The sequence below is a fragment of the Macrotis lagotis genome, chromosome 1, assembly GCF_037893015.1.
Source record: "Macrotis lagotis isolate mMagLag1 chromosome 1, bilby.v1.9.chrom.fasta, whole genome shotgun sequence".
NCBI lineage: Eukaryota > Metazoa > Chordata > Mammalia > Peramelemorphia > Peramelidae > Macrotis > Macrotis lagotis.
The window spans coordinates 243,874,585-243,898,471 of NC_133658.1; the positions used below are offsets into that span (position 1 = coordinate 243,874,585).

Below are 23,887 nucleotides of genomic sequence, written 5' to 3' on the forward strand. Positions count from 1 at the left end.
AGTTTTTCTTACTTCAAGACTCTTTACATTAACCCCTTTCTGAGTTGCAAGTGACCTTAGAGATTACTGGACTTGACTTCCTCATTTTACAGATGAGGAAAATGAGTCTCAGTGAGAAGTGATTTGTTCAGTATTTCACACAGACAAAACTGGGACTTGGGCCCAGATCCCCTCAATCTTGGCTCTTCCTTTTTGCATCATGCTTATGTCTTTAGATAATTGCTATCATGAAGTCAAGCTGTTAAAATGGAAGCTTATTGCTATAATACACAGAAAAAGCCATTGTAGCTGCCTTTGTACTTAAGATACTTTTACTAAGGAAACAGATTGGCCAGTAAAGATAAACTCCAAAAACCTTCATTATAGACAAATATTAACTCACAGGATGGAAAGCTTGAGGACTAATTTGGAATACTGAGAATGATGGGGTAGGGCAGGTAAGAAACAAAAATAGATTCAGGACTAAGGATGCAACTAGATTCCTGGGGACAAGGTCTGGAGAAGAAAAGGAGTTCAGTCACTCTATGAGAGGCTGCTCCTTTAATTTGCTTCATCAGGTTCCCATTAGTCTTGTTTAATGGGTAGGGTATTTGGATCCTTTGATTAAGAACAGCTGGGTGACAGAGTAGCTAGAGCTCTGGACTTGGAGTTAAGAAGATATAAATTCAAATTTGGCCTCAGATTCTTATAAGCTATGTGACCTTAATGAAGTCATTTAACCTCTGCTTCAATTTCCTCTCTGTAAAATGAGGTTAATAGTATCTCCCAGGCTTATTATGAGGATAAAATGAAATAATATTTGTAAACCTTAAAGCACTATATAAATGCTAGTTATTATTATTAATAATCATGATATTATTATTATCTTTGACACATCAAGGTAACTAAGGGCAGTAGAAAACATATGGTGACTCATGTATACTAGGGTGGACCACTCAGTAGGGCAACCTAATATATCAGTCAAACAGATCAGGACCAGGGAGTTTTTAGAGACAAGGATTCTCTTGAGAGAATCTGGTTAATTTTCCTGCCTCTGATGTCACAGACAGAGAGATATCATTCAGAGAGGTTGAATACATCATAGGACATGGAAGATTGTAGATATAGGGGTTTCTGGAAAAGAGGCAGGGAAGGGTTGGCAGGTAGGAGGAAGGGGATTGTTTAGAGTAGATGCAATTCATCCCAAGAAGGTTTTAGATTTCCACATAGGATATAGGCAAGTGGTCTTAAATGAAGTCATTGTTTGTTATATACCATAATCACAAAGAGCAGTGGTTTCTAAGATGGAAGAATACAAATGGGGATACTTTCTAGTTTTCTTGGGATCAGTAACATGAGCTTCTTTACAAATCTTAATGGCTAAAGAGCCTTGGAAAGTAAAAGGGCATACAGTTGTGCCTTTATTCATTACTTTTGCACTAATTGTAATTAATTACTATGTGAAAATACTAGACCTACAAATAGAAAAGTAAGATAGGTCCTGTCCTCAGAGATTTCACATCTGAATGCAGGAGACAAGATATGGAAGGTTTCTGCTACAAGTCAGATGGAAAGGGTCCATGGTCTTTAGGATACAACAGCAAAGCAAATGGTAATGCATCTTCTGTTAATGTCACTTCCACTGATAAAGTTATATGAGTTTCTGATGTTGAGCCATTTGACAGTTCCAAGGACTTGGATGACAAGAACTTTCTTTTCTAGGTGTGGTTGTAGCACCTGTAGGAGTAGTTGCCAGGTTGTATCTCTGCAGTGATTGCTCTTGAGAATAATGGTTATGGGCACTGGGCTATGAAGCATTGTCATCCCAAAGGCTTTTGGGCTCAGCTTCCTGGGCTGTTTCCACTGTGATCCAAAGGAAGATGGTGGCCAAGTTGTTGGTGGTGGTTTGATTTGCCTGGCATGTGCTGCTTCCTTTCTTTCCCTAAGGGTATCTTATTACTTTAATGAGTTTGAAGTCTCTGTCCTTTGAATGGAAGCTCCAAAAAATCTAATAAACATTTAAGTGCCTATTATGTCCTAGGCATTGTGCTAAGCACTGGGGATCAATTAATAGAAAGGAACTTAAAGTTAATGAATTATAAGATGGACAACAGTTGATGGGATGGCTGATTCCTCCACAGGAGTTGTTTCTTTGGATGGCAGTTGCGAGGGCTAAGCTAATAGTTTTGGAAGGGTCAGTTCTGCCATTCTTAGGACTCTTGTGGTTTTTGCTAGAAGCTGGTTAGTAGTTGTTACTGGTAGTGATGAGGAAGGTGGGTCCCTTCTTCATAATGATTCTTCCATTCAGTGATAATTGTGAGGTATTGAAGCAGTTCTCTTGTTTTAGGGGATGCTATTATTTCCAAGGCTATTGGGCCCAGTGTCCAAGGCTGTCTTTGTCAGAATTTAAAAGACTAGAGTTTATTTCATGTGCCTGATACATGCTGCCTTCATGTTTCCCTCATATGCTCCTCTGCATATGAAGGTGTTGGAAAATAAGTGACTTGCCCAGGACAATACAGCTAGTAAATATCTGAGGCAGTGTTCCATCTATAGCTTTCTCCTTCCTACTTCTTTTTTCTGGATTTGACTTTGTCCTTTTTCATCCTTACTGTCCTTACGTCTTCTTCCATTTCATCTTCCTGCTGGGTCTGCTATTGAACTTGGTTCTTTTGGGGTTAAGGGAATGGAGCAACATTATGGGAGAGATGGCTTCAGGAAAGAGGACACCTTGTTTTGAAACATCTGTGCCCTTCCTGTTCATGGCTCATCAAACTCTATCTTGCATGCTATTTTTAGATGTTTCTGTTGTGGTCTAGTTTTCTAGTCTTGGTGTTAAATCCTTTGTATTCTTCTGACTTCTATAGCAGCTGGGAGAAAGAGGGGGAAGGGTATCTTGTACCCTTCTCTTTTTATGGTCCTCATCATGACAGTTTCCTTCATTTTTCCCCTCTAATTTTTAAATAATTGTTTTTCAGTTAACAAAAATCTATTTTCTCCCCTTCCACCTCCTACCTCCTTCCCATTAGAAAGAAAAAAAATCCTTACAAATATGCAGCCAAACAGAACAAATTCCCACATTCACCATGTCCAAAAAATATGACTTATTCTGTTCCATCACATCTCTGTCAGAAGGTAGGAAACACACTCCATCAATAGATCTTTGTAATTATAGTTAGCATATAAAAATGATCAGAATTTTTAAGTATTTCAAAGTTTTATGTTGTTATAATGTTATTGTTACTGTAGAAATTGTTCTCGTTCTGCTTATTTTATTCTGCTTCAACTCACAGAAGGTGTCTCAGGTTTTTCTGAAATAGTTCCTTTTATCATTTCTTATAGCACAATAGTATTAAATTATATTCATATGGTTGGTTGTTGTCATTCCCAAAGAGGATCACTATTCATATAACATACTTAATTAAGCTACTGATTGGGTAAACTTTAAGTTTCTAGCTCTTTGTCATTACAAAAAAGAACTATTTAAATATTTTTATACATATAGGTATTTTTCCATTTTCTTTAATCTCTTTGGGGTGTAGATTTAGCAATGGCATCACTAGGGTCAAGGGGCAGCATAGTTTAATACATGTGGGACATAGTTCCAAATTATGGAATGACTATACCAATCTATAGCTTCACTAAGAGCATTTTCATCTGGTTTTTTTTTTTTTAGTTTTTGCAAGGCAATGGGGTTAAGTGGCTTGCCCAAGGCCACACAGCTAGGTAATTATTAAGTGTCTGAGGCTGGATTTGAACTCAGGTACTCCTACTCCAAGGCCAATGCTCTATCCACTGCGCCACCTAGCCGCTCCTTCATCTGATTTTTAAGGGAAGACAAATAAACATAATCCTACCATTAATTGACCTTTGGAACTTTTTCGGAAAAGTTCACTTGCTGAACTGTCTTTAAATTGTCCTAATTAAGCTTCTGGACTCTTTGGGGTTTGACAGGTTTATTTCTATGTAATTAAGATGTTGGAGAATGTAGATGCAACCTCTTCTGTACCAAAGCTGATCTGAACCATTGAGCTGGAAACAAGAATTCATAGGGAATTGGAAAGGTAGCCTTGGGCAACTGAATTTCAATTTTTTTATCTTGTAATTTTGAGGAGCCCATTTAATTCAATTAAGTAATTAAATTTATTAACTGTCTACTGTATGCTGTTGGCTACAAAGAAGAAAATAAGAGTCCTCATTCTCAAGGAGTTAATATTCTTTTGAGGAGAAACAATATTTACACAGCTAAAATATACAAAATATTTTTTAACCATATCAGTTATTTTTCAGTAAAGGAAACAAAGTGAAGAATTCTTTTACCAATGCAGGTTATCACTTTCTCTTTTTTTTATTCTTTACTTTATTCTTGTGGTCCTGAGAAATTTTTGCCCAGTCACCTAGACAGTGTGTGTCAAAGTTAGGACTTGAGCCCCAGACCTGTTCTTTATCCATTATATCATATTATTTCTCTATAAAAATATATTCAGAGTAAAGGGGGACTGCATATACAGAGTATATGGATGGACTCTGGATTTCACTTTGTAAGGAATTCCCAGGGTGTGACAATTCCTTCTGTCAATGCAAGTCAGCACCTTTCTGCAAATTCTTATCTTGGAGTGTTGCCTAGAGAACACACAGGGTCACACAGCAAGGAAATGTCCAAGCCAGGACTTAAACTTAAGTCTTAAGGCTCTAGAACTGGGTTTCTATCCACTACAGACAAATACAGAATATTGGGGAGGAGAGAAAAGGAGGTAAGACTAACAGTAGGGAAAGGCTTCCCCTACAAGGTTACACCTAGAATGTATATTAAACAGTTTATGTGTATGTGCATTAAATTGTCTATGTGTATTAAATAGTCTGTGTATTAAACTGTCTATGAAACAAAGGTAAGGAGAGATAAAGCATTTCAGATCTAGGAGATCTATAGGGTTTGTGCAAAGGCATGGAAGCAGAAGACAAAATGTGTACAGGAATCAGCTATATTCAACTGGAATATAGAATTCATGATGGGGTGTAATAGATGATCAGTTTGGAAAGATATTCTGGAAGCAGATTGTGAAATGCTTTTAATGACAGAAGCAGTTTAATTGATCCTGGAAGCAACCATAATTTGATTCTTGAGAAGAGTAGCATTTCAGGACCTATGATTTAGAAATATCCATTTGGTAGCTGTGTGGAGAGATTGGAGAAGAGAGAGTCTTGAGGCAGGAAGACCAATTAGGAAACCACTGAATTTTTTTTTTTAGGTTTTTGCAAGGCAAATGGAGTTAAGTGGCTTGCCCAAGGCCACACAGCTAGGTAATTATTGTGTCTGAGATCGGATTTGAACCCAGGTACTCCTGACTCCAGGGCCAGTGCTTTATCCACTTACACCACCTAGCCGCCCCTGAAACCATTGAATTATTAAGACAAGAGATGACTTCTATATTTAGGGACTTTTAAAATTATTTAGACAAGAGGACCTGGATTGGAATGGTGGCCTTGTAACTGGCTAGAAAGGGAAAAAAATAGGAGAGATTAATGCAGAAGTAGATTCAATAAGATTTGGCAAATGATGTACTCTTGGAAGAGGATGAGTGAGAATGTGGAGTAGAGGATGACCCCCACATTATAGATATCAGGAAGTATAATGAAATATAAAGTTTCTAGACAGAAGATGTAAAAATGCCTTGGTCTTTCCAGATTATATTGACTTCAAAGACTTCCTCATGCTGCTAGAGGTTAGAAGAATAAAGTCCCTAATCTGAAGACCAGTTTGCTGCAAATGGAACATATGTGTGCTATGAATGCCAACTGATTCTGGGTAGGGATGGAACATGGGCTAGAGACAAATTCCCAGGATTCTTCAGTTGTTCTGCCAGCTGGTCCTTTGCCCCAAGCTTCTCCAGCAAGCTGCCTTCCTCTAGGCTCAAACAGAAGTGGGGGTCACTCATCTGTACATTAGGATCACTGTGGACTGCATATTGACTTAGTTTTAAAATGAATAAAACCAGCTCTGGAATGTTGGAGCTGGGCAGGAGCTTAGAGATCATTAAACCAATGGTTTTCAAGAGGACTAGGGGAGAACATAGCCTCCTTACCCCTCCCCACCCCACCTCACCCTGGGGTGGTGGCAGGGGATACATAAGGCTGTTAGCAGAAGTTTGCAAAGAAGATAAGGAGTCCATACCTCCCTTCTCTGTTGCCCCTGGTTTTTGGCCTAGGTTACTCTGTGGTCTCTTTCCAAGGGCTGGGTTGCAGCATAGGCAGCTGGGAGGAGTCTAGGGGAAGGTGCAAGACTGAAGGCAGAAAGAGAGGGACCATGCATTGTGCTATGAACTTTACAAATGTTATCTAATTTTATCTTTACAACCACTCTGGGAAGTAGATGTTATCATTTTCCACATTTTGTAGCTAAGGAAACTGAGACAAAGGTTAAATGACTTACCCAGGATCACACATCCAGCAAATGTTTGAGACTGCATTTGAACTCCATCCACCACAGATATGGTAATCAGGTATAGACTCAGCCTGAGCTAGGCCTGGGGCATCCAGATGGCAGTGGTTTCAAGAGGAACAGGACTGAGGTGGTCAGGGGCTAGGGGTAGCAGCAAATCTAAAAGGTTGAGGTGACAGTGGTGTTGAGGAAGACTCAAGGAGATTATCAGGGAAGCCAAATGGGTTTTCTATTTTCCATCTTCCTCCAAGAACTTGAGTGCTTTGTGGACAGGGAGGGCAAATGAAGGCTGAACAAGGACTTGGGACAGTGAGGAGAGGTCGGAGCAGAAACAGAAGCAGAAGCTGACATGTTTATTGGACTGGTAGAAGGTGAAAGTCATTCAACAAGTATTTATGAATCCACATCTATGTGCTGGGGACTATGCCAAATATTGAGATTAAAAAAAAGTGAACCAGCTTAAGATCTGGGGAGAAACAACATATACAAGTATTCAAAATATATACAAAACAGCTATCCTCTGGGTAGGAAGCACTAGCATCTGAGCTGAGAAAGTGGTTACAATTAGATTAGATTAGATTGTGAACTCTTGGAAAACAGACTGTCTTTTTAGCTTTTTGTATCCTTGACACTTTAACATAGTGCTAAAGCATAACAATTTTGTTATTCAGTTGTTTCAGTTCTCTGACTTTTCTTAACCCCATTTGGGACTTGACAAAGATTCCTGGAATGATTTGCCATTTCTTTCTATAGCACATATTTTACAGATTTAAGAAACTGAGACAAAATAAATGACTTGTTCAAGGTCACACAGCTAGTAAATTAATGCTAACTTTGAATTCAGATTTTCCTGACCCCAGGCTCTATCCACTATACCAACTGATTGCCAAAGATAGATTGATAGAGTGATCAATAGATATATATGTGTGTATATATGTTAAAAATGAGTATATATGCAGACATGTATATCTACACATATATATGTGTGTATGTATGGAGATATTAAGAACATCCTTTATAAATACAGATTGTTATAGTTATTTTAAGAAGTGGTAGGGAATGGGACAGAATTTTTCAAGCCTCTCCTTCCTCTGATCAGAACATGACCCTCTTGTCCTGCTTTTCAGGTATGTGGAACCCTTGAAATCACAGTCACTGAATCTAAAGCTAAGAAAGAACACACAAAAAATGTAAGCATGAGAATACACACTGTCTGTGACTTGGAATGACTCACCTTCTCTATGCCTCCATTTTCCCATCAACTAAATGGGGATGATAACATGGATATGACTTACCTCATAGAATAATTGTGAGGAAAGTACCTTATAAACCTTCAATCATCATAAATAAGGAATATAATTTTAATAAGGCAAGTGTAACATAATTATAATAATTAGGCTTATTATTGAGAGAAGCTTTCTAAGAACACAAATTGAAGAAAAGGTAAAGGAAGTTCCTTACTAGACATTCTTATGCCAGTGACATCCTAGGTCTACTAAGAAGAAAAACAAAACTGAAAGGCAGTGGTAGCAACTGGTCTAGAATCAGAAAGACCTGGGTTCAAGTTATGGCTCTCACACATACTGACTGTGTGACCCTGAGAAAATCAATTAACTTCTCAGTGACTCTAGGAAACCACCTAAGAATATAGAATGTAGAAAGGAAACTATTTTCTACTAATGACCAAATTTAGAGTTGAAAGGGACCTGAAAGTTTCAAAACTTAAATTTGATGATGTTACACTCTACTGAATCAACTCCAGTGACTCCCCATTGCCTCCAGGATCTAATATAAAACCTGCTTCACACTCTTCCTACCTTAATCTTACTCCTTCCTCTCCATGTACTTTGAGATCCAGGGATGCTGGCCTCCTAGTTGTTCCTTGCACTAGACTCTCTATCCTTTGATTATGGGCACTGTCTCTGGGTGTCCCCTAATCCTAGATTGCTCTTTCTCCTCATTTCTGCCTCCTGGTTTCCTCAGTGTCTCAGCTGAAATGCCACCTTCTTCAAGAAGTCTCCCTCAGTCCTCTTCAATCACAATACTTTCCCTCCGATGATTATCTCCCATTTATTCTGCATAGAACTTGTTTATTGTTTGTACATAGAATTGTTTTCATGTTGCTTCCTCCATTGGACCATGAACGCGCCTATTTTTTTCCTTTGTATTCTTGGTGTTAGTCAAATACCTAGCACATAGTAGGTACTTAATAAATTCTAATTGACTGATTGACTGATTTAGTTCAAAACCCTTATTTATTGAATGAGGAACTGAGAAAGGTCACACAGGAGCCTGTGTTCAAACCTAGGCCCTGATACCATATCTAGCCCTCTTTTCTCTAGATTCCATTACCTCCAGAACTAAAAATCAGTAGTATATCAGTATATCTTCTATGTTGAGATATAGTAAAATATTATTAATTAGGATTATCATCATCATTAATTGATCTAGCTTACTGCCTTGAGCAAGTGAGGTCCAGGTTCAGTGGCAAGAATATTGACTCTGGAGTGAGAGAATGGGTTAAACTTATCTTCCTGTGTGACTTCGGTTATATCATTTTACCTCCATAGAACTTGGTTTCCTTATCTGTAAAATGAGGGAATTTCACAGAGGACTCCTAAAATCCCTTCTAGTCTTGATGTAGAGAATTGTGAATGTAGTTTTAATGTTATTAAAATCTTATTAATTGTGGAAAGCTGTTTGCTCCTGAGATGTAAAATGACCTTGATTGTTGATTGTATTCTGTCGTCCATTGACCTCTTGTTTGTATCTTGTCCCCCATTTTCCCCCTTTATCTAACCTTGGTTGTAGACACTGGCATGACAGGAAATGACATGTTGAACAAGTGGGTTCAGCACCTTGGGACAGGAAGGACCAGTATGTAGCTTGCCATTGGAAGATACCTGACCCAAGGTGTAAGACCACTCCCTAAGTGCCACCCCTTGCCTAACTACAACAGAAGAGTATTTAACAGGAAGCACAGCTTCTTTCCTTTCCTTCTTTGACTCTAGCAGGATGGATTTTTCTCATGTTCTTTCTTAGACTCACATGGGCTCCCCCCCTTAGCATGTGGCCAGACTGAACCAAGTCTCATTGGCTGCCTGCTCTTTTCTCTCTCTCTTTATCTCCTTCTTTCTCTCACTCAAACTTCACCTAGTCTATTGTTAGAGTGCTTACTGCTTTTCTAGGAGTTTTAACCTGTGTGTTTGTAATGATTTGCTATAATAATCCTGAGCAGTTTTAACATCCCAGAGAGCACACATTCTTTTGTCATTTCAGTGGCTCTTGGTTTCTCAGTTATCCCAAATTCTGTCTTTAATTGGTGACTCCCAGGGGCAACAGTCTGAGACCTAGGATGCTAAGATTTTTATTTTTACGAAGGAGACAACTGACTCCAGAGATAGGCATTTGACCAGGGCCATCCAGTTAGAGGTAGTGGGAATGAGATTCCCAGACTTCCTGCATGTTCCTTCCATGTCTCTCCCACAGCTGCTCTCCCTTTGCCCCTCACCCATGTGATCTGTCAACTCTAAGGTGCCACAGAGGCACCTACCCATAAGATATCATTTGTTTCTTCTTTGGTAAGATGGTCCAATTCTTTGGTGAAGATTCTTTTGTTCAGAAATATTGTTGGCTTAAGAAGGCAAGCTAAGTCCATGTTCCCTATTTCCCCTCCTCCAGTTTTTTGGTTTTGCAAGACAGTGGGGTTAAGTGACTTGCCCAAGGTCACACCGCTAGGGAATTAAGTGTCTTGAGGCCAGATTTGATCTCACATCCTCCTGACTCCAGAGCTGGTGCTCTATCCACTGTGCCACCTAGCTGCCCCCCCCCCACTCTCTTTTGACTTTTTTTTTTTACATTTTCTACATATACTTAGGTATGTAATCAATGGTTCTGAGGCTAGCCCAGTGGGGCAACCAAGAACAGAATCCTGAGGGTTGAAGGTTAAATGGTGCTCAATTTATCTTGTGAAAGGCAATGTAGGGACAAGGGAAGAATCATCAGTAATTCATGGCAGGGTGTAACAGCTAGAATGTTGGAGTGGAACTCAGGAAGACTTGGGTTCAAATCTTCCCTCTCACATTTAAAGACTGTTCAACAATGGGTAATCACTTAACCTCACTGAGTTCAGTCTCTTCATCTGTGAGATGGGGATAATAATACCAGTAGTTCCTATCTAAAAAGATTGTGTTAAGACTCAAATGAGATAAGGTAGGACAAGTGCTTTGTAAACTTGAAAAGCACTTTATCAGTGTCAATTTTGTTGCAATTTGTGAAATATGGGGACCTGAAAGGTCTGAGGGGCTGCATTTGGGTGGAAGAGATGTAAGAAAATCTTGCTGAATGCTTTCAATAAATAATTGCACCTCTCTAAACCTCAGTTTACTCTTCTGTAACATCTTTTGTAACTACTTAATGTTAAAAGGCCCTCTTAACACAGAAGTGGATAGAGAACTGGTCTCAGATTCAACAAAACTTAAGTTCAAGTACTGATTCTGACTCACACTGGTTGTGTGACCTTGGACAAGTCATTTAAGCTTTGATTTCCCTAGGATGCTTTCTAAGACAGAAACCCTAACCCTGCGAGGGAAAACAGATTCTGAATCTTATCAGAACAGTGAAGTCCCTATCCTTTCCATGTCCTTCCCTCTTCTCTCTCCTTTATTCTGTTCCTATGTCTCCTTCCCTCCAACCTTCCCTCCCTCCTCTCCCTTCCCCTCCCCTCTATGTCTGATGCTACGGATTCCCCTGTCTCCCATCTCCCCACCTCCCCTGCTTTGTGTCAATGGGAGAAAATGTGGGAAAATCGTTTTTCGTCTTTTATGCTCTGGCTTCCTGTATGCTTTAGAAATCTCCATCTAAGATCTTGGGGTCAGAGGGGTTGGTAACGTTCTGCTAAACATAGCCTTGTATCTGGTAAAGCCCAAAGCAGAGTATATCTATAAAGACATACTTTAAAGAACAACCAGAAATAGAACCCAGGTGTGGTGAGAGCAGTCATTTCCTCCCAAGCCTTCTCCTCTTTCTCAATGCCTCCTACCTTCTACAAAATACTGCAAAGGGCGGCCCCTGTGTGTGGGGCCCAGCCAAATTCACCCATTGGGTGGTAGCTAAAGAACCTTGAGCACAGGTGACTATGGAAAAAGGAGAATGCCACGGCTGAGGGAAGGACTTGGTTCATTTTTATTTTGAAACTTTTCAGTGCCTTTTGCTCATATCCTTCTTGCTTGAGAAATCTCCTTCTTCTCTAGGATGTTCATAGGATCCTAGATCTAGAGATGGAAGGGACTCCCCAGAATCATCAAGCCTAAGCCCCTATCTTACAAATGAGGAAAATGAAATTAAAGAAGGCTAAGAAACATCTCCCAGGGTCACATCACTAGTGTCAGAAGAGAAATTTGAATTAAGATCTTATCAAGTCCCATAACCTTCATCTACTGTGCCACAGGCACTGGAAATTAGAAGTTGAATTTTTCCCTTGGTATTTGATTCCCTCCAGTCCTTGAAGAGTGTAAGTGAAAGCAGGGACTATTTTCAGTTTTGTCTTTGCTTATCACACTGCCTAGTAGCTAATGGTGCTTAAAAAGCATTTTTTTTTCAATTGAATTGAATATTGTTTTACTCAGTGTAGAAAACTTTTTGAAAATCCCATTGCAATCAGGTTGGAAAGCTTGAACATTTTTTCTGCTTTTTCTCCAGCAGTTGACATCCTAGTTATACTTCCAGGTCCAACTCAGAAGGCACATTGTCCAGATAGCCTTCCACACTCTGCCCCCACCTCACCCTGGCAGAAATGATTCCTTCCTCAATCAATCAACAAGCATTTATTAAGTATTAATTCAGCAAGATGGCACAACAGATAGAGTGCTAGGCTCATCTTCCTGAGTTCAAATCTGGCCTCCAACTCTACCTGGCTTAGTGAAACTCTGGCAAGTCACTTAACCTGTCTGCCTCAGTTTCCTCATATGTATAATGAGCTGGAGAAGGAGCTGGATTCTTTTCCAAGAAAAGTATCTTTTCCAAGAAAAGCCCAAATAGAGTTGAGAAAAATCAGACACAACTGAAAATGACTGAACAACAAAGTACTTATTGTTTCAGGTACTGACTGGGGGCTGGGCAGACAACATGAGGAGTTTGCATCCTATTAAAGAAGAAAGATGTATATAAGTTTTTGTATAAGGGCAGCTAGGTAGCTCAGTGGATAGAGTACCAGTCCTGAAGTCAGGAGGACCTGAGTTCAAATTTGACCTTAGACAATTAATAATTATCTGGCTGTGTGATCTTGGGCAGGTCACTTAACCCTATTGCCTTGCAAAACCAAAACAAACAAAATGAATTATGTAAAGAATAAAAAGAAGATAATTTTTTTTGGGGGGGTGGAGGAAGGAAGGAATAAAGGAATTAGTATTTGAGCTGAGCTTTGAAAGAAGCCAGTTATTCTACAAGGCAGAGGTAAAGAGGGAGTGCATTCCAAGCTGTAGGGATGGAGGTAGGAGATGAAATTCCAAAAGCATTTTGCTTGGTCTTCTCTTATGACCTTTCAGCCTCTAAACTATTTCAGTTATTTGTGGTTTGAGGTAGCAAAGTTGATTGAGCATCAAACTTACAAGTAAGGAAGTCATGGCTCAAATTTTATCTCTGATATTTCCTAGCAGAGTGACCATATCAAGTCCATTATGCTTCCTGATGTTCAATTTCCTGATCTGTAAAGTGAAGCTCACACCTGTAGTACCTATCTCATTAGGTTACTGTGGTTTCAAATGGGGTAACAGATGAGGAGTTCTTTGCAGACTTTAAAATGTTATTTAAATATCAGTTATATAATTATTTCCCTTATGAAAATGCCATTGCAATCAAAAAAGAAGCTTGGGCATATACTTCTTCTACATTTTCTCCAGTGGTTGAAATTCTACCCATTCTGTAAGCTGTAAGCTCTTTGAGGACAGAGGTCAAATCTAATTTGTCTCTACAGCACCTGACCATTGTAAGTATGCCATTAAATATTTATTGAATTAGACTGTGAGCTCCTTGAAGGCAGGAATTGTTTTTTGCTTTTCTTTGTATCCTCAAAACTTAGCAAGGTGTCTGGCACACATTAATAAATGCTTGTTGATGACTTGAATGTCAGTCATTCAAGTAAACATTTATTAAATGTCAACTGTTACCAGACTCTGTGCTAAGTTTTGGGGCAAAAAGAGGCAAAAGGAACCTTTAAGGAATGCAAGATTTAATGAACTAAACTCCCTAAGGTCAAGGACTATTTCATTTTCATCTTCATCTCAGCATTTATGCCAAAGCATTATGCCTAGCATTTATGCCAAATTAATTAAAATAATGATAATAATAGTAATGAAAATACCACCTAGCATTTATATGGTTAATTAAGCTTATCCTGGAAAATCTCCCAAATGAGGTTTGAAAAAAATGGGGTCTTCCAGAATTTTCAGAGTTCTGCAAAACTTCTTCCTTTGACAGCAAGGAAGGGGGTTGGGTAAGGAAATAAAACAAGAATGAGTATGAGTGAAAACCTAAATATGTTAAAGAAAGTGCATCAGGTTGGAAAGTCCTGGGTCCCAACCTCTTGGTAGCCTTTCTAAGGATGGTAAATGTCATATCTGACAGACCTTTCTTTACCCATTTATTAACTCCCCCAACATTCAGCACACTCCTGCTATGTGTAGAGAGTATCATATCAGACTCTGACAGAGGTCAGCAAGACTGTGGAGTTTACAGTTTAGAAGAAGGAGAGAGTATATACACTTCTAACCATAATAATCAGGTTAAATGAATCAGGGAGTTGCAATGTAAAATGCTTTATTAGGTGCAAAAGGAAAGATTGGAATCAGCAACAAGAGTCAGATGGGCATTCATTTTAAGTTATGTTTCATAGTCTTCATTTTATATGATCCTCAAAACAGGGACTGGTGGTTGGTTCAGTGCATACAATGCTGGACCTGGAATTAGGACTCTTCTTTCTGAATTCAAATCTAGCCTCAGGCATGTATAAGCTGTGTGACCCTGGGCAAGACACTTACCCCTGTTGGCCTGTTTCCTCATCTGTAAAATAAACAGGAGAAGAAAATGGCAAATATCTCCAGAATCTTTGACAAGAAAATTCTAATGGGGTCATGAAGAGTAGAACATGACTGAAAAATGACTTAACCTCTTAACGAGTGACTCCTATATGAGGCTTTTTGGATCCCTACAACTGCTAGGAGTTGCACCTTGCTAGGGCTTCACTTTGTAGAAGTAAATTCCTTGAGAGCAAGGGTGGCTTCACTTATTTTTTTATAGCCTTTGAGTTTAGCACAAAATAGACCCGGATCAATGAATGAGGTTAATGAAGTCTGCATAGAACCTTTCTGTTTTTTAATTGATAGTCTATGAGGATGGAGACCAGAATAGTACCATTATTTAAGGCCTAATCTGATTTTTTTTAATGTTTCAGTGGCTAGAAAGGAAAGAGTAGCTATGAATTTTACTTCAGACCTGAAAACAAGTTTCTTCATTCAGCTATCTTTATCTGCAAGTACCCAGAATGACCTCCTTTTCTCTTTACTATTCAAACCGTACCCCTCCTTCTAGGCCCTACTTGAATCTAAGAGTCCTCTATAAGTCTTGCTTACCACTCCTTATATGATTCCACTGTCTGTCTTCTCAATGTAATTCATTTATTCTTTGATGAATATTTATTGAGATACTATTATAGATATAAACCCTCTCATTGACTCCAGGATTTAGAGTTGGAGGGGGCCTGCCTCAACCCTGCCCCCCCCCGTCATGTTATAGGAGCTTCAATGACTGGTCCCATATCTTCCCATTAGTATCAAAGCTGGGACTTGAAAGTCCATCACCTGATTCCAGAGTCAAATCTCTAGCCACTACTAGCCCCTGTGTGAGGAGAGATGAAGGGTTACAAATGGCCTCTGCTCTATGAGAATGAAGAAATGAAAAGCATTTATTAAATGTTTACTTATCCTATACCTGATGCCATTCCAAGCTCTAGAGATCAAAATACATAGCACAAGATATTTTCCCTCAAGTAGTTTACATGCTTGTTGGAGAATAAAAGTGGGTATATATCATTAGTGGACAGGTAGAAAAGTAATGGAAGACTGTTTAAAGCATAAAGAATGAAGTCTTGACAGATGGGAAAGAACTGGAAAGGTTGGGGTAAGGAGGAATAAAACATGAGCAATGTTGGGAGGCAAAAATAAATGTCCCATATTTGGGGATGGGCCAACCCTATTGGAGTGTAAGGGTCATATTAGAGAGTATTGGGATTAAATAATAGGAGAAAATAAGGAAAGATGGAAAAACAGACTGGAGCCAGATTGTGAAGAGCTAAATACCAAATTGAGGGACATATATTTTTCCTAAAAAGCCACAGGGACTCCCTAAGATGCTTGAGCAGGGGACTGATATAGTTCAAGCTGACCTTTATGAAGATTATTTTGGCAGTTAGAGGATGTATTAGACAGGGAAGAGATTGGAAGCAAGGAGACCATTTGGGATACTGTTGCAATAATTTGTGATCGAACTGAGACAGTGACTGTGTGAGTTGAGAGCAGGTAATGTGAAAGATGGGAGTTAGGATTGATGACCTGGCAACTTATTGGATATGAGGATGAAGGCAATCGATGATGATTCCAAGTTAAGACAAAACACAAAATGAGGGTAAAACTAGTGATATTGTAGCAAGGACAAAGCCAGGGATAGATTGAGTCAGGACCCAAGAAATCAGTAAATCTTAAAGCCCATGGCAAGGTAAAACATTCAAAATCCAAGTAAACGATCCAGATTTTCTCCCATGCCCTTCTATGAAACTGAAAAACCAATCCCAATTAATTGACTTGAATCCCCTTTCTGAAAGAAAGAACTTCATTTCAGAAAACACAGAACCCAAGAGAGGAAGTGGTTCAAAATTAAAATAAAATTTATCATACCATGATCTGTGCTCTGCCCACAAGACAGCTTTCATAACCAAAATTCACATACTTCATGTTCCCTATACTTAGTCATAAAATACTACTAGATAGAGACAATAGAAATTGAAATAGCATTTCATTTATTCATTTTTTATCTTTATTGAAATTTTTATATAAATTTTCCAAGTACATGCAAAAGTGGTTTTTCAACATTTGTTCATTTGCAAGTTCATGAGTTCCACATTTTTCTATTACCTTCCCTTCTGTCCCTCTTCCCCATGGTGGCAAACAAACTGGTAAAATTGTACATACACAAATGTGTTTAACCTAATTCCATATTAGTCATGTTTGAAAGAGGAATTAGAATTAAGGAGGGAAAAAATCATGAGAAAGAAAGGAGAAATAGTAGTTTTTAAAAAAATGAACATAGTATGCTTTGTTCTGCATTCAGAATCCATAGTTTGTTCTCTGAATGTGGATGGCATTTTATTTATGGTCTCTCAGAATTGTCCCTGATCCCTGAATTGTTGAGAGTTGCTGCATTCATCATAGTTGATCTCACAATGTTATACTTACTATGCACAATGTTCTGTTGGTTTTGCTCACTTCACTTAGTATCAGCTTATGCAAGTCTTTCCATGTTTCTCTAAAGTCTGACTGCTCATGATTTCTTCTTCTTCTTCTTCTTCTTCTTCTTCTTCTTCTTCTTCTTCTCCTTTCTTCTTCTCCTTTCTTTTTCTTCTCCCTTCTTCTTCTTCTTCTTCTTCTTCCTTCTTCTTCTTCTTCTTTCTTCTTCTTTCTTCTTTTTTTCAGTTTTTACAAAAGCAATGGAGTTAAGTCTCTTGCCCAAGGTCATGAAGCAAGATAATTATCCAGTATCTGAGGCCTGATTGGAACTCAGATTCTCATATACCATAACTTGCTCAGTCATTTCCCAAATGATGGGCATCCCCTCAATTTCCAATTCTTTGCCAGTACAAAAAGAGCTGCTATAAACATTTTTGAACCTTGAGACTTTTCACATTTTTTTATGATCTCATTGGAATATATACCTAGTAGTGGTATTGCTGGATCAAAGGGTATGTATACACAGCTTTTTTGCTCTTTGAACCTAATTACAAAGTGCTCTCCAGAACTGTTGAATCATTTCAGAACTCCACCAACAATTCATTAGTGTCCCAGTTTTCCCCACATCCTCTCCAATATTTATCATTTTCCTTTTTTGTCATCTTAGCCAATCTGATAGGTGTGAGGTAATACCTCAAGAGTTGTTTTAATTTTAATTTCTCCAATCAATAGTGATTTGGAGCATTTTTTCATATGACTATAAATAGCTTTAATTTCTTCATCTGAAAAACTGTCTATTCATATTATTTGACCATTTATCAGTTAGGCAAAGACTTGTAATCTTTTATATTGATTCAGTTCTCTATATTTTAGAAATGAGTCCTTTATCAAAAACACTAGTTGTGGAGTAGTATTTTATTTTATTTTATTTTTTTAAAAGATTTTATTTATTTTGAGTTTTGCAATTTTCCCTCTAATCTTACCCCTCCCCCCCACAGAAGGCAATTTGTCAGTCTTTACATTGTTTCCATGGTATACATTGATCCAAATTGAGTGTGATGAGAGAGAAATCATATCCTTAAAGAAGAAACATAAAGTATAAGAGATAGCAAGATCAGACAATGAGATATCAGTTTTTTTCCTAAATTTAAGGTAATAGTCCTTGGTCTTTGTTCAAACTCCACAGTTGTTTCTCTGGATACAGATGGTATTCTTCATTGTAGAGAACCCCAAATTGTCCCTGATTGTTGCACTGATGGAATGAGTGAGTCCATCAAGGTTGATCATCGTCCTCATGTTGCTGTTAGGGTATACAGTGTTTTTCTGGTTCTGTTCATCTTACTCAGCATCAGTTCATGCAAATCCCTCCAGGCTTCCCTGAATTCCCATCCCTCCTGGTTTCTAATGTCTAAGTCAGAGATCTGAAAGGGATCTTAGTCAATATTCTCATATTATAGATGAGAAGTTCAGAGAGGTAAGTGGCTTTGCTTAAGGTAACAAATACTAAGTGTTAGAAGATGAGATTTGAACTGTCAACCAAGTGAAGCTCATCCCTCAAAATACAAAGGAGTTCAAGCTGTGTTGGAAAAAGAAAAATTTTATTAGGAAGAAAATCAGATACTAGTGCTGAGTCCCCCAGTACAAGATATAAAGGAGCTCCCAGCCCAGTAAAGACAGGGGAGATTTATGCTTGAAAACCGCAAACAAGAGGTTGAGAAAAGAAAAGGTGGGGGAAAAGAAAGGACATTCTTTCACAGAAACAGGTGAACATAGAAACATTATGTTTTGCAAGAACAGTTGACAGTAAAGCAGATAAGAGCCAGTTTTGGTGTAGGAGTAAAGGAGAAGGGGCACAGCTCAGTAAGGTCAGCCAGTGAATACCAGCAAAGGGGTCTGTGAGTGAGCAAGATTTTGACACATTGCAGGCTCCTGATTGACACCTTTTACCAAACAGACTTATTTTATATCTAGTGCATCTGCCTAGCTAGGTAACTATAGAAAACAGATATATTAATCTCAGGTGTACTTCCAGAGAACTAGGTCTTTCTTCTCCAAAGACATATTTCTTTCTACTGAACCACATCTAATGGAAATGTGGAGGACCTGGTCTAAAAGTAAAGACTGGTTATTTTCAGAGACAAGGGGATAGAGGGGATAAAACATTGGGATAAAGATAGAGTTTCATTATTTGGGTAGTATGGAGTTGATTGGTTGTCCAAAGACAACTCTATCACTCAATTCCTAATCCAGTCTGACATTTACCTGACTGCATAATTATTTTTTGAGAGGGACCCATTAGACCTACTTCATTTTGGAATAACTTCCATAAGTTTGGGCCAGATCTAGAAGCCTGGGTTCATTATGGATACTTCCTTCAGGCCCACTCTGGAAACAAACATGGCTTCTTGGAGTGTCCTCTAAAACTGAGTTGATCTGACCCTCTTAAGCCAGACTTGAGCAAAACCAAACCTAGTCTGTAAGATAAGAATGGTTTTTACATTTTATAATAATGTTTTGCTGTATTTTAAAATAAAAACCACAAAATTTTCTTGCAGACCACACAAAAAAAAGTCAGGTTGGCTTTGGCCTTTGGTCTACAATTTGGTGATCTCTTCTCTAACTCACAGCTAATGAGATTAGACTGGACTTTGCCTTTATCTGGACCTCCATGCTTGGAATTGATTAGAAGATGGGGGCGCCATTAAACTTTGTAGTCCTAGTCCTGTGTTTTTGGTTGTTGTTCAGTCATTTCAGTTGTGTCTGACTCTTCATGACTTCATTTTGGAATTTTTTGGCAGAGATAGGGAAGTGGTTTGCCATTTCCTTCTCTAGCTCATTTTACAGGTAAGGAAACTGAGACAAATAGGGTTAAGTGACCTTCCCAGTGTCACACAACTTGTAAGTGCCTGAGCTAAGATTTGTCCTCAAAAAGGTAAATCTTCCTGACTGAAGACCCAGCACTATAGTCTCACCAACACTTAACTGTCCCTAGTCTTGTATTTGCTAAGTAGTAAAATACAGAAAAGTTTTTGAGTGCCTATACCAGTCTAGTTGTTGGAAGCATATTAAATTCAATGCAACAAATTAAGTGCTATGTGAGGCAGTGTGCAAAAATATAAAAGTGAAGTAGACATGGTCCTAGCCTTCAGAGTTTATAACCTAGAAAGGACAGTAAGACACAAAATGAATTGTAATAAAATACAAAATGGATTAGGCATCCTTGGAGAAGGATACAGAAGATGCCATGGGAGCACAAAAAGATAACAAAACTAACTGTTGACTGGGATGGATCAGAGGTGGCTTAATAGCATGAGTGACGGTCAGGATTTTGATAGGAGGGAGTGGGATGGGGTGGGATGGGCAGCTGGAAGAAGAAGACATTCTAGGCAAAGGGAAGAGTAAAAGCATTGATATTGAAGGAAAGAAAAATTTCCTGAATATAATCTACCTTGATTTAAATGAATGGGAATGAAGAAAGTTATGCCTCCCTAATATCAGTGGAGTAGTAGAAAAAGCATTACACTTTGGAGTCATAGGAGACAGGTTCAAATACCACCTTAGACACTTGCTAGTTTGGTGACTATGAGCAAGCCTCTGAAGCTCAATTTCTTTTTCTATATAATGAATATAAAAGTTATTATGGTACTTACCTCTTACAGTTGTGAGAATCAAGTGGCCTGATGCACCTAAAGCATTGAACCTTAAGCTAAAGGCATTAAACCATAACCTTCTGAATAAATCCCATCTATTATTATTAATAAAGAATCTAAGGTCCCATCTGACTTACTTCCCATGAATTTTGAGTAAAAGATATTGAATTGGCTTTTGGACTCACTATAGATTTAGCATATATACTTATATAGCACCCCTTCTATTATTCCCCCAACTTTCACTGTCACTAATGGTTTGGGTCTCTAGAGAGTATCTGTTACTCTCAGGTACAAAGGTGTAATTTATGGATCTGGAGATTTCAAAATCTATAGCTCATGAGCCCCCAATGTACTTCATACTAATGGTCACCCAGTAGATACAATTAGCTCAAAGTAAAGGCATTTACTAAGGTATTATATAAAAACAATAGCTACAAAACATATCTTAGGGGCATACTCTTCCACAGATGTACACCACATTGAGGGGAAGATTTGGGTCTAACCTTAAAGTGAAGCATGCATGGAGGGAACAAATATGATCAAAACAATGCACACTGGTAATTCTGCAAAGCCTTGTTTTCCTTTCTTGCTGGAGTTCTCACAAAGCTCACCTCTTGACAATCAGAGTTAATTCTTCCTTCAAACTACAGTCATTTTTTTTCCTTCTTCCAGAGGACATATTTTTCAAGTTGAAACAACATTGTCCCTTGATTAATATGTCTGTGCCTGACTGTAGAATATGCATCTTCTATTCCTGATGGATGCATCTCAATGATACCTTTGGATTCAAGAATGTTTCTTTCTGATCAAGTGACTCTGCTGATTAGGTCATAGGGAAGAAGAGAGTAAATTTCATTGACCTCTATTATGAACACAAGGATCATACTACACAAAGTTGTTTCAGTCTGGATTCACTCATGTGACTACATTGACTAGAGTGATGGTGAGGGAATTTAATTGGTCAAAGAACACCTATCTGTTGACCCCATATCCCCTTGCTCATTGAAATATATGTTGTCTCACTGACAGACAACATAGACCTAGAGGGATGGATGACTTCACTTTTGTCTTTGTACCTGTCTCCAGTGTTTAACACAGTAGACACAGAATTACTTGAAACTGAGTGAGAGGTATCCCTATTGGGCAACCCAGATGATGTTTAACAGGCAGAGATGTTCAGTGTGGCCTCTCCCACCTGCCTTTTCTTCATGGCCCTTCCATCCTATTGTTTGACTTTTCTTGTCTTCTCCCTTTCCTGTGTCCTCTTTCCTTGTCATTTCTTCAACTTTCTCCTGTTTCTCCTGTCACTCTTTCCTCATCCTGTTCCACTATCTTGAAACTGCATTACATGCTGCCTCCTTTCCTGGCAGCTGCCACTGTCAAGCCTAGCACTTCTGTCTTTGGGTACAGTGTGGGAGTGGGAGTTACTGTGACAAAGCTAAGTCATCAGTATCTGGTGGAGAGATGAGAAAGCCTGAAGGCAAGAAGTTCTGTTTTTGTTCATTCATTCAACAAGCATTTATTAAACATCTATTATGAACTGTGCTGAGAACTAGAGATACAAAAACACAATGGAAAATAGATCCTGCTTTCAAGTAACTTCAGTTGTTAAATTGGGATGCGGGGGGAAATAACACATTCATCAACAATAGATGATATATCCAAAAAGGGGAGGCAGTAATAATTGGGGAAATTAGAATAGATTTCAGGTTTCTCTTGTAGGAGTTGGCATTTGAGCTGAGCCTTGAAGGAAACTTGTGAATCTAATCAATCAATCAAAAAAGTATAGTGTACCAAAAGTCTCAGTGCAGTTTTTAAGGTCTAATAGTTTATGAATACACTAAGACTTTTGGAATACCTGATATTTATTAAGGTAGGTGCAAATAAAGTACAGTTAGGTGGCTCAGTGGAGTAAGGAAGATGAAGATGAGTTTAAATCCAGCCTCAGGCACTCACTAGCTCTTTTTTGCCTTAATTCACCAGAGAAGGAAATGACAAACTATTTCAGTGTCTTTACCAAGAAAACTTCATGGACAGTAAAGTCATGAAGAGTCGGACATGACTGAAGAACAACAACGTACTTCAGGCACTAAACAAAACCAAAATGAAACATTTCCTGTCCTTAAGATTTTTAGACTCTTTTTGAGGAGCCAGTGTAAACAAGCAATTGAATACAAAGTAATTGTGTGTGAGAAATACTAGTTATTGGGAGGATCAGGAAAAACTCTTAGGTAGATGATTGAGCTTGAACTGAGCCTTGAAAGAGTCTAGGAATGCCAGGAGATAGAAGAAAAAAGGCGAGTAACTTAGGCATGAAAGACAACCCACAGAGTTGGGAAGTAAAGAATGAGGAATAGTAAGAAAGCTAAATTGTAGAGACAGAAGAATAATGTATAAGGTTGGAAAGGTAGAGAGCAGCCACATTGGGAAGATTTTTAAATGCCAAACAGAAAAGTTTGCATTTGATCCTCGAGGAAATAAGAAGCCACTGAAATTTACTGAGGAGGGCAGTGAATGATCAGACCTATTATTTAGAAAGATCACTTTGGTAGCTGAGTTGATGGATAGACTGGAAAAGAAGTCTTGAGTTGAAAACTAGTATGGTGACCTTGTGAGTGGAGGAAAAGGGATACTTAAGCAAGACTTAGGAACTGGTTGAATGTGTGGGATGAAGGGGAGTGAGGAACTGAGGATGACTCTAAGGTCCCAACTTGAGTGACTGGCAGGTTGGTGATGTCTCCTCAAGAGAAATAGGGAACTTCAGAGGAGGGTGAATTTGGAGTGAACGCAGGTGCTCCAGATATGTTATTTTTGAGATGACCTTAGGACATTCATTTTGCAATGTTCATTTGGCAGGTAGTAAGACTGGAGCTCAAGATATAGGTTTGTGAGGCATCTTTATAAAAGTGATATTTAAATTTAATGTATTTGTTAAGGTCACCAAGAGAGAAACAAGAGAAGGAAGGCTCAGGACAGAGCCTAGGGAATCTACCCATAGAAAAGGAGTGGGATATGTATGATGATCCAGCAAAGGAGATTGAGAATCATGAAAACTCAGAGAAAAGAAGATCCTAGAAAACAAAATGAAGAGTGAGTGTATTCCAAGGCATAGGAGGCAGCTAATATAAAAACATGGACACAGGAGATAAATGTCATCAACAAGGCAAATCAAACAGACCAGTATGTGTAATCTGTAGAATGTGTGAAGGGTGGAGATGTACAGTACTTGGGAAAGTAGACTGAAGCTAGAATGATAAGGGCTTCAAATAGCATAAAAACAAAGTCATTGTATTTTATCTTAGAGGCAATTTTAGAGCCTCTGG

At 38.6% G+C, this 23,887-nt stretch overlaps 1 protein-coding gene across 10 annotated transcripts in view; it reads left to right on the forward strand.

The window, feature by feature from the left end:
• PTK2B (protein tyrosine kinase 2 beta) overlaps positions 1 to 23,887 on the forward strand; it is a 177,985-nt gene that overhangs the window by 79,013 nt on the left and 75,085 nt on the right. For 2 of the 10 annotated variants that reach the window (XM_074209985.1, XM_074209989.1), the window contains one exon: positions 7,546 to 7,608. The exons of the other annotated variants lie outside the window; for them this stretch is intronic. The gene's annotated coding sequence lies outside the window, so the exon portion shown is untranslated. The remainder of the gene's footprint in view (positions 1 to 7,545; positions 7,609 to 23,887) is intronic. 10 annotated transcript variants of the gene reach the window in all.